A 14138-nucleotide genomic window follows, 5' to 3' on the forward strand; every position below is an offset into this window, starting at 1 on the left:
TTTCTACTTCTTTTCATTTATTTACTTGACGGGGGGGGGAGGAGCTGCCCCCTGGGTTACGCCAATGGGCAGAGCTAGCCCCTCTCCCCACATACACATACACGCGTTGAGGCCCTCCTTCGTGTTCCTCCTCCTTGAGATGTCCAGAGGGTGGCAACATGAGAACAGGGCCTTCTCTGCAGTGGCTCCTCATCTGTAGGATGCTCTCCCAGGGAAGTTTGCCTGGTGCCTTCATTGTACACCTTTAGGCACCAGGCAAAAACGTTCCTTTTTAACCAGGCCTTTGCTTGATCTGATTTACACCCTATGCCCTTTTAATATGTTTTTTTTGGGGGGGGGCTATTGGGTTGTTGTTTTTATTCTTATTGTGTATTTTGTGGTTTTGTATCTTGATTTTATTCTGTGAACCACTGTGAGACCCCCGGATATAGGGCAGTATATAAATTCTAATAGTAATAGTAATAGTAATAGTAATAATAATAATAATAATAATAATAATAATAATAATAATAGACTACATGGAGGAAACAAAACAATTATCTGGAAATGGAATAAAGTATCTGAAAAAGGCAGCTTCCATTTGAAGTTTGAGTAACAGCCTAGAAAGTAGATGCCAAATGAGTGTTGCTGGTAGAATATTCCACAACTGGTTTGTTGTTGTTGTTTAGTCATTTAGTCGTGTCCGACTCTTCGTGACCCCATGGACAAGAGCACGCCAGGCACTTCTGTCTTCCACTGCCTCCCGCAGTTTGATCAAACTCATGCTGGTAGCTTCAAGAACACTATCCAACCATCTCGTCCTGTTGTCCCCTTCTGGTACTCCACCCTAATCTTTACCATTCAAGCTCATGTGAGAGCGTGGTGCCCTAGAACCATAGCTGTCAACATTCAGATTTGAAAATAAGGGATCAGCAGCCTCACCTGTCCCAGGGACAGTCTGCGGGATATCTAACAATCCGGGATAGCAGTGGGAAGCAGCGGGAAACAGTGCTGGAATAAGGGAATTTCCTGCAAAAAAAAAAAGGGAAGGTTGACAGCTATGCCTAAACCATTTCTTCTTGGGACCATGGTCTCGACCCTCAAAAACGGGACGTAAATCGGGACAGTTGAGGGGCACGTTCTACTTGCCAGCCACGTGGCCTCTGAAATGAATAGCCTCCATTGTGGGTCCTACATTTTGCATCTTAGACAGAAAGGTTCATAATGAAGCAAAGGGCCTTCTGGGTAAAAACACAATGGAGGATTTGCCATTGCTGTGCCTCCCGCTCCCTCCTTTCCCAAATCACGCCGACCTTTCCACCCTTTTTGGTGAGCCCACACTGATGTTTTGCTTACTTTGGCAGATGGGGCAACGGAATGGGCAGCTGGACTGAGGGGAAAACAGGGGCAGGCGACCCAAATGTTGAATGGTGGTTGTTAAAAGTAAAGGAGGAAGCTCTGGGTTACAACCTGGCACAACCCTGGAATACATATAATTCTGCTTCTGAGACTTATTACTGATTTAGACACATATGCCACGCAGCCTGCTGCCCAAGACCTACAAAAGAGCTCATTATTATTTTATCAAAGAGGCTCTGAATGCCCGAGTGCTTAAAAATATAAAGATCTGTGTAAATTGGACATCAAAGAAATGATGAACAGTTTGCGTGCTCTATGCTAATAATCTCGGAATTCATACATTCTGTAGTTTTGCTCCTCAATTTCCCTGCTAATTATTTGTTTTGTTTTGTTTTGTTTTGAATCCCCCTCCCCCCGATGTAAATTTAATTCTAAAACACCATTTCATGCTTCATTATCCCTGAATGAGAGTTGCCTGTGGTCTTTTGATTCATCTGTGAATCATGTGTTGTGTAGCTAAGTGCAATATTCGCTAATCTAAACAGCTAGGTCATGTAGATTGTGATTTTTCAGTATATCATCAGAAATGAGCTGCACAAGTTCAGGAAGAACAAATGTATCAGGGGCTGCATTGAGAATACTCTAAGTAAATATTTCTTTACAAAGAAGGATGGAGAGGTATAGTGGAGGGGAAACACAGCGGAACACTGGGACTTTTTTTTTCCTTTTTAGGACATAAGATATGTCATCTGCCAGAGCATAGGGGTAGCCAATGGGCAATCCTTGCTCTGACAAGTGATTTAGGTGATAATGAGGCTTTCAAGTTTCTTTGTGACAGATCAGAAGAGAGGAATCACCTCTTTTGTACAAGTTTCTTTCATTTTTTAAATATATCTTTGCTTTTTGAAATATACTTCATCTACGTACCTTATACCTGACCACGCTCAATTTCTTTCTTTCTTTCTTTCTTTCTTTCTTTCTTTCTTTCTTTCTTTCTTTCTTTCTTTCTTTCTTTCTCTCCCTCTCTCCCTCTCTCCCTCTCTCCCTCTCTTTCTCTCTCACTATTGTTGGAATACGTTGTTAGTCTTCTCATATATTTAATGAACATAAAGTTGAAATAGCACATTTAAAGAGAGAGACAGACGGGAAGGAAGGAAGGAAGGAAGGAAGGAAGGGAGGGAGGGAGGGAGGGAGGGAGGAAGGAAGAGAATGAGGAAAATCAGCAGAAGCTAGGTCCTTTTCCCGTTTTCTTTGATGGGGCTCCTACTTCATACTCGCAGCTTAAATGGCAACACTTCTTTGCAGGATTGTTTGCATTTCTAATTAAAAGCTAAAGCCAGTTGCTGACAATATTTTGCTAGAGTTCAGTTTGCTTGACAGTTTGAACGTACCCAGTCAGAAGTGAGCACCAGTTTCTGATGGAGTTTTTTTGCAAGGAGACTAGGTCTAGTATTGCTGTCATGCTGATCCTAATAAACCGAGTGCAAGGCTGTGCATGCCCTGCTCCTGTTGAGTATGTGTAATAATGGATCGAGGCAGCCGCCTGGATTTTTGAACTTTCCTTGGGGTGTGTGGCTATGCCCTTTCCGGGGGATGTACCTGTGGCCACCTGCACTTCAGAGTTTACATCACTGGAACTAATGTGTAGAGATTTCACATGTTTCCAGAGTATTCATTGTTATGAGTTCATGGATAAGGAGAGCACAAAGCGTTCAGGTTTACTCAGATGTAAGAAAATGCTTTCTCCAACTAGTCATGATGGCTCTCTTAGCTCCTATATCAGAAGCAGTATGGAATGCAAAGAGCTGCCTTATTTCGAGAGAGGTGATTGGTCCATCTAACTGAGTATTGTTTACATACATTGGTTGGCAGCAGATCGCCAAGGTTTCAGGCATGAAGTTGCCCCAACCCTGCCAGGAGATGTTGGGGATTGAATTTGGGACCACCTACATGTCCAGCAGATGTTCTACCCCTGGGCTATGGTGTGCTGGTGAGGATCACAAGCTGTGCAGATGCCCTGCTTGTGGACTGGATTTCTGTCCTTATATAAATCAATCAGAGGCTTTGTGGAAAAGCCAGGTTTTGCCCTGATTCCATAAGGCCAGCACCATTTCTGCTCCTACAAGTTCTTAGATGTTGAGCAGAAGGTGTATGGGGGCAAATCAATAAGGTGATTCTCACAATCAAGGGCTTTAAAGCTCAGAAACATCCCCTTAAATCAAGCCTGGAAGCAAGGAGGCAGCCAATGAAGATCCAACAAAATTATGAATGAATGGTCCAATTAGCCAACACCAGTCTACAATCTGGCATCAAGATTTCTTAATGCTTTTTAAGGGATGTCCCAGATAGAGTGCATTGCAGTAGTCTAACCTTGAGTTCACCAGAGCCTAATTATTACATTGTGTGTGCTGAGTGTGCCCTCTAATGCGCCCAACTCTCCCTTGTGTTTGCACACGTGAAAGGAAGATTAACAGTGGTAGGCAAGTTCATTTTTCCGGAGAACTTGATTCACTGTTACCCTGGCACACATTTTGAGAGCTCCTGGCTTGGGCTCTTATGAGCTCTAATAGAGGCACAGTTCTTAACTTTGTAATTTGACTTTCCCTTGTGAGCAATTTTTCTTGACAATTATGCGTATATGATACGTCCCTCTGCATATTTCATAATCATCTGAGCAGAATACTGAGGGTTCGTTTCAGAGATTTGTAGAAAAGTACTCTTTTTAAAAAGTCATGTTTTATTTAAGAAAGCCATCTTTTTCATGGAGAGTCTTTACCACTGACTGTGCAAAAAGAGCCTTCGAGCGTGATCAAAAGTCCTTCCCTGCAATAAATGAGATGCATCTTTTCCCTATCTCTCCTCAGCCCTCTCTGTGCATTTGTCACAGTTTGTTCCTTTATCCTTGACTTTCAGGGCCCCAAATCTCCCAGCATCCTTTGCCTGATCTTCACCCACAGCCTCCTCCATCCCTTATCGAAGTCACACTGCTCTCCTAATTCTTGCACGAAAGCAACACTGCTATGTCCTTGAGCAGAGCAGAAATAATCAAATATTCTCCCCGGGCTCAGATATCCTCTTCTTCACTGCATGCTCTAGGAAACCAATCTTGAAGTGCAACACCAAATGGAAGACTCTGATATGCAGCTCTGAATGAAAAAGGACTGTGGTAGGCATCATGAAATAGGCCTTCAGAACCCATCGGCCAGAGATGGAGAACCTGCTGGACTACAACTCCCATCATCCCTGACCATGCTGGTCAATATTCTACTTGGATCAATGACTTTTCAGAGCACCAGTTGGCTATAAAGTATAGGACACAGCACTTGAAACATCTCCAGTATTTGGGGAATGGATAATAGAGTGAAGAGGCCTCTTCAGAATATGGAATTCCTTATCCATCTTTTATTGGTGGACTATGCGTTAATCCTAGACCTTCAAAATGCACGGCGTATTATTAAGGTCTTGTTTCTCTGCCCTGGCTGAATGAGCCATGTAAGCGCTTCTGGTGCAAATTAACCAAGAGAAGCCTTTAAAATCCACCCTTTTCTTTGCAAATATTAATTCAAAACATAGCTCGTCAAGTCAGATGTATAATTAAAATGGATGTTTGAGCTTAGTGAAAGAGGAAGCTTTTTAAAAAGGATCTTTCAGAAGCCAGAGGAATTCAAAGAAGCCAGTGCAGGGAGGAAGCTAGCCAGGGGTCCTCGCTTAGTGTCTGCTAGGATGGACTTTCATGCTGCTACTTAATGCAGAAAGGTTTCTTAGTAGCTGTGGGAAATGACTTGGCTATCCCCCATTCATTACCATAAGTTATCACAGTAGTCAAAGGCATGAGTTCAATTAAACTCTCGTGGTTCTGAAAGCGTGAGGATTTTCAGGTCAATGTTCTACTCATACAGGAACATTTGCAACCCTGATGCCCTCTAGATGTTTTGTACTACAGCTTTGCTGGCAGAGGCTGATGGGAATTGTAGTCCAAAACAACTGGAGAAGCCCCTGCTTGGCAAAGTTGACCATTTACTAATGGTCAACCCATTTGCGAAATGCCTATCCTTATGCAGGTTGCCATCATCCTATATAATGGCATCTTCCACACACAAGAGGAACCTATCTGCAGGTTTGAGGGAACTCCAAAGTTTGAAGAAGCACAGAAAAACCCCTTTAGGTCAGCCTTTCTCAACCTGTGGGTCCCCAGATGTTGTTGGACTACAACTCCCATCACCCCTAACTAGCAAGGCCAGAGCTCAGGGATGATGGGAGTTGTAGTCCAACAACATCTGGGGACCCACAGGTTGAGAACCACTGCTTTAGGTGGACGAAACCTCAAAGGAATCAAACGCAATACAATGAGAACTCAGAATGGTTACATAATGCTGAATAACTGCTGGGGAAAGAATAGAGACTAATGGGTGGAATAGAGTGTCCTTAAAGAGGGTACAACTGGTTGACTGGCACCCTGAATCAGAGTACTCCACACAGCAGCAGGTGGTTTGCAGGTCCCACTCGTCGATACCACTTCCCAGTTCCCCCCACATTCTAGCATCACACCAAGAAAGGGAACTGTCTGTTCTCAATGGCTACCACCTCACTTCCAGGGAACAAAGCACATGGGATGCATTTGGGGAGACATTGGTGAGATGTGGCAAAACATGCTCCTTGTCCCAGCACCAAGTGGGACAGAGGTAGATGGAAGGCTCATCCTCACTCCAAATGTATTCCTGAAAAAGGGTGTACTTCCTAGAGCATGTGGCTGTCGTGTTATGGGATACAGGGCATTGGGTGGTCAGGGGGAAGCATGCACCCATGGAGGAATTTGCTTGGGGGGGAAGGGAGGGGAGGACCACCACATTCAAACTCAGCCTTGTATCTGATTCTAGGAATAATCAAGCATATACTCTTCAACCCAGAAAGCTATTGGGTTGGCACAAGTCCACACTGGGTTGGCACAAGTCACATTGGGACTCACCAAGTCACCATGATTTACCCATGGTACTCCATGAAGATCCTTAGATGGAGAATCAGAGGGGGTAGCCTACACTAAGGGACTTTTGCTGTGTTCATGAAGGGGAGAGAAAGAGGTGTGGGCTGAAAGGTGTCATTCTAAGCCAGAAAAGAAAGAGAAAAGCCAAAAGAGAAAGAAAGAGAGAGAGAATGAATGAATGAATGAATGAAGAAAGAAAGAACAATCTACGTGGTATTGCACCTGCAATAGTGAACTCTGTGATACTGATTGGCTTAGCAGATATGGTAACAGAACGTCCAGTTGCTCGAGGAACTGGTTTACAGTCCAGCTACTATGAGGAAAGTGGTAGCTGTCAGTACAGCATAGATTAAAATCTCATAGACACTGGGGAGTGGTGAGAGGCTCCAGTACCTAGGGGAGATTAGATAAGGAACAGGGTGTGCAAGGAGGTCAGAGGAAGGGTGCGGAGCTGATAATGAACCGAGAAAGTTTCTGGAATAAGAGGAGGTGGAGATTGATGCCTGGGGGAAAGGGCAGATGAGAATGGAAACGAGGGCAAATAGGGAATGGCAAAGAATGGGATCTGAAGAAACCTCTCCCTGCTTAATTAAACAATTGGGCTGTGTGATGTTGGAGAGAGAAAGAGGAATGCTCAGGAGGCATGGTAGCTATGGCCTGCGCACTCTCAGCAGAAGGGAACTCATGGGGAAGGTGGACCAGGGAGACAAGGGGGCATAGAGCTTCTATACAGAATGGACATCACAGGATGTGACTTTATAACCTTAAGGGGCACCATGGACCCAAAAGCAGGGATATGAGGAAACAATGGGTGATGGGGACATAGAATTGAAGGGATAAGTAAAGATACGGACAGCCATTACCAGGCATGATGCAATCTGGGAATGGAGTTATGCCAGAGTAAGGTAAAGGTAAAGGGACCTCTGACCATTAGGTCCAGTCGTGGCCGACTCTGGGGTTGCAGCGCTCATCTCGCTTTACTGGCCGAGGGAGCAGGCGTACAGCTTCCGGGTCATGTGGCCAGCATGACTAAGCTGCTTCTGGCGAACCAGAGCAGCGCATGGAAACGCCGTTTACCTTCCCGCTGGAGCGGTCCCTATTTATCTACTTGCACTTTGACGTACTTTCGAACTGCTAGGTTGGCAGGAGCAGGGACTGAACAACGGGAGCTCACCCCGTCGCGGGGATTCGAACCACTGACCTTCTGATCGGCAAGCCCTAGGCTCTGTGGTTTAAACCACAGAGCCACCCGCGTCCCTATGCCAGAGTAACATATTGCAAAAGGCTCTTAGCTGGTATTTTGTGATATACCTTAAGGTATGTCTCCATACAAAGAATCCTTGAAGTGAGCGGTTGGTGACTTTTTGGACCACAGGCACAGCCAAGATAAAGCAGGAGTGTTATATAGCCCATCTTCCTTCCATTATAGTATTATTGGCAGTATACATAGGTAGGAACCCAACTGATTCCAGCTAAAAAACCTGCTCTGAGGGTACCAGAGACCATCTTGACTGTGGGTCAGGAAAACATGTTACTCATGACACCTAGAGACAATCAAGGTGGCGTGGTGTTTAGGGGCTTGTATTGGGGCCAGGATTTCCACGGTGCATTATTTTTGCTGCTTCTGTAATTATGTTTTTGAATTTTCTTATCAGACCTTACTGTGAGTTATAAGGGGATTTTTTTAAAAAAAAATAATAATAATTGTTGAATCTTTCTTAATGAGATTCTTTCATTAACTTATTGGGGCTTTGTATGTCGTCATCTTTTGTAAGTTGTGACTTTTGTCATTTCCCTCCCACTGTGTTGAGAGCTGCCTATGGAAAGATGACACACAAATAAATAATGATTTGTAATAATAATAATAATAATAATAATAATAATAATAATATCCCTCTCTAAGTACCAGACCAAGAATTGCTCAACTTCAGCTAGGTTGGTTCATCATGTACCTTTAAGACCAGCTTTCTCCAATCTGGTTTCTTTCAAATTTATTTTTTATTTTTTATTTGGAATCTGGCTCCCACTAGCCCCAACCAGAGTGGCAGGTGGTCAGGTTTCATGGGAGAGGTAGTCCAAAACATCTGTGAAAGCCTGATTTAGATTGGCATAGCTAGCTTGGTGCCCTCCAGAATTTGTTGAGACTCCTTAGAAGAAGAAGAGTTTGGATTTGATATCCCGCCTTTCACTCCCTTTAAGGAGTCTCAAAGCGGCTAACATTCTCCTTTCCCTTCCTCCCCCACAACAAACACTCTGTGGGGTGAGTGGGGCTGAGAGACTTCAAAGAAGTGTGACTAGCCCAAGGTCACCCAGCAGCTGCATGTGGAGGAACGGAGACGCGAACCCGGTTCCCCAGATTACAAGACTACCGCTCTCAACCACTACACCACACTGGCTTACCCTGGCCATTGGCCATCCTGGCTTGAGTTCATGGGAGTTGAGTTCGCAATGGCTACCCCTGGTTTTGAGAATAGCCTTGAGTCTTGAAACTGGCATGAGGTTGCTGTGTCTACTTCCTGCTTTTCCTTTGCTGGTGACACCCCAACAAATTGGTTGGGCAGGAGTGGGAAAACCTACGAACAGCACCAGGGTGGCCTTTTTACACAATTGAGGCAGAGATACAGCTGCTCAAGTGATTTGGGAATTCCAGCTACAATAACGAGTGCCAGTTATAAAATTCCAGATTTCCCCCAGTCCTATTTCAGTTTTAATGAGGAGGTCTGTTTTCATTTCTAATAAATGAAACATTAAGAAAAGGAAGTGGCATCGTTAATCACGAAAGCGTCACTTACACTAATTTATGATTCCTACATTCCAAGCACTATCACAAAATTGCTCATGTTTAGGGAATGGTCGTTCCAGGTAGAGAAAGAGATCCATCAGGACAGCCATTCACATTAAAAACATTTTGACAGCTGTGGCAATCAAACCTTTTCACAGGTGCAAGGAAGTGTGTTAAATTCCGCTCTGGCTACAGTCCTACACAGGTCTGTCTGTCTTTCTTCGTAACTGCAGTGAAAACAAGATATGGGGAAAATAGGAAGAGTAATTGTCCATAGACAATTCAGAAGTTACAGTGTGCCACCTGAGTTTTTGAAACACCCAGCTGAACTTGAACTCCCCATCAGATGATAAAGAAAAAATAATTTGGAGCCAAGAGGAGAAGAAAAACTTTGTTGCGTTTTGATTACCTTGATTTTGATTATTAAAACCAGTTTGTGCGGTCCAAGAAGGGGAGGGGTTGTGCAAAGGCATATTTTAAAAAACACTGTGAAGTAGTACAGTGTGCTGCATAAATGCAGCATGGAAAAGGACAATATTAATACAAATTTTGTGTGTGTGTGTGTGTGTAAAAATATGTATAATTTTTATTGATTTTCTTTTCTCATAACAAATATTCAATATCATCATTTAACATCCATTTTCTAATTTCCCCCTCCCTATTGACTTCCCCCAACTTCCATTTCTGGTTTATTACACCAAATGTATCACGGCTGGTTTCTCTCAAACAAACCATACTTGGTTAGCCTAGAACAAGCCTTGGTTTAACAACATGGCTTCCCTGGAACGAAACAAACCACCATCCCTAGATGTAATGCTAAGCCAGGGATCACCATTTGTCACTCCTGTTTGTGCTAAGGGAACAGTGATGTGGAAACTACCTGTGTGTTCATGGCAAGCTGTTAACCGTTGTTTACTGTGATATGCAGACACTGCCATGATCTCAATACAGTGGTACCTCGGGTTACATACACCTCGGGTTACAGACTCCGCTAGCCCAGAAGTAGTACCTCAGGTTAAGAACTTTACCTCAGGATGAGAACAGAAATCACGCAGCGGCAACGGGAGGCCCCATTAGCTAAAGTGGTACCTCAGGTTAAGAATGGACCTCCGGAACAAAGTAAGCTTGTAACCAGAGGTACCACTGTAATTGCCTCAAGAACCCTATAAGGCAGGACAATTTTATTTTGCACTGTATTGAAACCTGTCTTCCAATATCTTGAGAAGTTTGCAGAAGATACCCTCATTCACAGGATCCTTTAGAATTTTGGTGTGTACAGGGCCAGGGTGCCAACTTGAATAAAATATTGTTGGGGCCCAGGTCAGCCCCACCCTGAATAATCGATCACACGACACAGTACACAAACACCATTTGAATGGGAATGCCCATCAACTTGGTGGGGGCCCATCCCCCTCAAATATTTTATTGTGGAGGCTGAAGCCGCCACGGTCCCTAGGAGTTGGCTCCTCTAGTACAGGGTTACGCTTACCTTGTCATTGAGAGATGGGTGGCGTGTGAGGTTTTCTCTCTTTCCATTCACTAAACATTTCTTCAGCAATCTGCAGATCAGGTCACTTGTTAGGAGACCTACAGAGCTACAATTCCCAGCGCCCTTTACAACTCCAAATTCTTTGAGAGAAGCCATAGCTGTTAGAGTGAATTAAAAGTATGCTGTGACGTGACCGCAATAGATTTTTAGGATTGCGCTTAGCCTGTACAGAGGTACCACTGTATCCAGGATCTGACCTACCAGTTCAGAGAGCTTCTGCTTTTTGCCACACCACTCTAGCATTTGTCTTACGGTGCTTTGCTTGCTATTTAGTAGTTCAAATTTGATAAGAGAGCGAGAGAGCAGATTGGGGGGGGGGAATCCTTTAATGCAGAGTTGCACATCACCTGTGTGCCCCATGTACTTTTCTTTGATTTGGCAAAAGCAACCTCTGCCAGCTCTGAGATAATAGCTGATGATTTAATAACATAATAATTTCAACAAGTTCAAGCTTGTGCCCTGGCGGTTGTTGTTTTTATCTCTCACACCCCACTGGTGTGCGTTGCTCGCTTCTCTTTCTTTATGGAGCTTGATCCTTAGTTTAAATTATTTCAGCTAGAGCTGAACTAACATTTCCAGAAGACCTTTATCTGAGAAAGAAAGAAAATCTCTGAGATCTCTTTTTCTCACCCTCAAAGAAAAAGGAGGACACGTTGCAGAATTTGCTCTGATGCTGCAGAGCAAACCAGCAGGTGATACCTGGTGGTCCATGCCTACTTACGATTCGCTGATTAGGCAAGCAGGCGGGACCAGTTACCTAGGCACCAAGCTCCACCCAGAAGCTTCCTTTGCTGCCTGGGAAACAGTTCCTGGGACTTCCCACGCTGGACCCCAATGCACATGGGAATTCTAGCACACAATGGCGCCCACCAAAGAGGATGAGTGGGATTCTCAGAAGACCTTTAGCTGGGGGGAGGGGCAGTTAGATCTCTTTTTCTTTTTTCCTTTTTCCTTTTTTCTTTTTTACAGGAATTCAAACTTTCCTCTTTTTTATCTATCTATCTATCTATCTATCTATCTATCTATCTATCTATATTCAGGTTTATACATTTCATTGATTTTACAATCATTTTGTCATTTCAAAACTTGACTTCCTTCCCCCTCTTTCTGCAGTTCCTTAAATTTATTTTTAATATCTTCTGCAGATCCAAATTAACTTAAATTGCTCATTTATTCGTCTTCTTTAAATATGTACTCTTATGAAACTTCAGGTTATTACAATAATCCTGCCAATGTTCTTATATGTTTACAATTTATCTGTAAAGATTCAATAAACCATTTCCATTCTTTTTTTAAAAAAAGTTTGTTATCTTGATTTCTTATTTTTCAGGTAAGTTTCTCCATTTCTGCATACTCCGTACGTTTTTGTATCCATTCTTCCCTTGCTGGGACTTCTGCTTCTTTCCATTTTGGGGCAAGTAGCATTCTTGCCACTGTAGTAGCATACAGGAATAAGTTTCTGTACAATTCAGGTAGTTCTGTCCCTCTAATTCCCAAAAGAAAAGCTTCTGTTTTTTGTGGTGTTTTTTTTTTACAAACGTTAATTTAAACATCCTTTTCATTTCATTATATATCATTTCCCAGTAAGCTTTAACCTTACTACAAAACTCCCCCCCCCCAATATCTCTTTTTTTGCGACCTGTGTGAGAAAATTAATGAGCAAACGCCTAGACTTTATTTCATCGGAACTGAGAGAAGATGGCGTCTGCCACCAGAGAAGGACTTTTGGATTGATTCAGCATAAACACCAGCATGTGAAGACATACAGCAAATAAAAGACTTACCAGCTGCAAAAAAAAAAAAAAAAAGGAGAGTCATACAAAGTTCACACAGAAGCATATTATTGCTCACTTCAGCTCACCTGTGGAAACAACTCAGAGGCTATGAAAGAAAGAAGGATAACAGCAGGAAGATTTAAAGAAGGAACTATTGGAAACTCAAGGCAATAGAACCATAAGATGATTGGACCCCACTGAACTTGAAGCATGGAAGCCCCAACAAAAATTTATAATTTGGCAAAATATTTGGACTTTATGGTATGTATATGTATAATTTGGAATATTTAACGTGATTTGATTGGATTGTTAAAATGGAAAACTTAATAAAAATTATTATAAAAAAAACAAATATCTCTTTTTCCCACCCTCAAAGAAAAAGGAGGACACGTTGCAGAATTTGCACTGGTTATTCTTCACTGATTTGGTTGGCAGTGCTCAGCTGAAGGGCTTCTGAATACTTGCTGGAAACTACAGGCAGGGCCTGTTCTGGAAAGTGTTTTTGTGCTTGGGTCCTGCTTACAGGCTTCACACAGGCCTCTGACTGGCCACTGTGAGAACAGGATGCTGGACTTAGATGGGCCCTAACCATGATCCAACAGGACTCTTTGTCTGTGCTTATGTTCTTAGGGATAAACCACAGTTCCCATGGTTCTTTGTGTGGGAAGATTGTGCTTTAAATCTGCGGATGTGACCTGAGTTGTGAAATGGGCTCCAAATGTAATTTGAAGGTGCTCCTTGTCTGAGACACTACTACGTCTAGGGCTGGGACGCGGGTGGCGCTGTGGTCTAAAGCACTGAACCTCTTGGGCTCGCCGATCAGAAGGTCAGCGGTTCGAATCCCTGCGACAGGCTGAGCTCCGATTGCTCTGTCCCAGCTTCTGCCAAACTAGCAGTTCCAAAGCATGTCAGTGCAGGGAGATAAATAGGTACTGCTGCGACAGGAAGGTAAACGACGTTTCCGTGCGCTCTGTCACGGTGTCCTGTTGCGCCAGAAGTGGTTTAGACATGCTGGCCACATGACCCAGAAATCTGTCTGTGGACAAATGCCAGCTCCCTTGGCCTGAAGCGAAATGAGTGCCACAGCCCCATTGTCACCTTTGACTGGACTTAACCGTCCAGGGGTCCTTTACTTTTACATCTAGGGCTTCCCATAGGTGGAATTATTTCCCTTATTTGTGTCCTATGGCAGTATTTGAAAACCTGATTTGAAAGCCACAAGGACCTTGCGTTGTGTGCTACATGCTGAGAGAGCTCTTCCCTCATGGGTCCTGGTTTGTGTCAGAGAAATGAGGCCCCGTAGTACATCTTGCAGCAACAGTTGATATTTCCAGACTATTTGTTGGCAACAAGTCCAACCAACCCCCGGCCCCCAGGCAGGACATAGCATGCCAAATATGTCTCACGGCCTCTCAGGTGCTTGAGAGACCTCCAGGTTTTTTTTGCTCAACTGGGACCACAAACCAGTAGATTTATGAAGCCCCCGAGACTCTTCAGTCCCTGACAGATAAGCTGCACGGCAGGCCCGGTTTACTGTGCTTTAGGAGAGCATTAGCAGATATAACATGAGCAGCTGGCTCATTTGTGGAAATATTTATGGTATAGCTTCACAGGATCACTGAGTTCAAAATATCAGCCGGCGATGCTTGCATAGTCATGGATGGTTTTAGAAACTAATCTTGGATATAAAATATCATCACAGAGAGCAAAGGA

General features: G+C 43.6%; 1 long non-coding RNA gene across 1 annotated transcript; it reads left to right on the forward strand.

The window, feature by feature from the left end:
- Nucleotides 1-3207: 3207 nt before the first annotated feature.
- LOC310671333 lies at nucleotides 3208-4960 on the forward strand. The gene is made up of 2 exons (XR_014507958.1): nucleotides 3208-3328; nucleotides 4252-4960. It is a non-coding gene; the product is annotated as an uncharacterized lncRNA (long non-coding RNA).
- The last annotated feature ends 9178 nt before the right edge of the window (nucleotides 4961-14138 follow it).

The sequence above is a fragment of the Podarcis tiliguerta genome (assembly GCF_965153285.1).
Source record: "Podarcis tiliguerta genome assembly, chromosome: 1".
Taxonomy (NCBI): domain Eukaryota; kingdom Metazoa; phylum Chordata; class Lepidosauria; order Squamata; family Lacertidae; genus Podarcis; species Podarcis tiliguerta.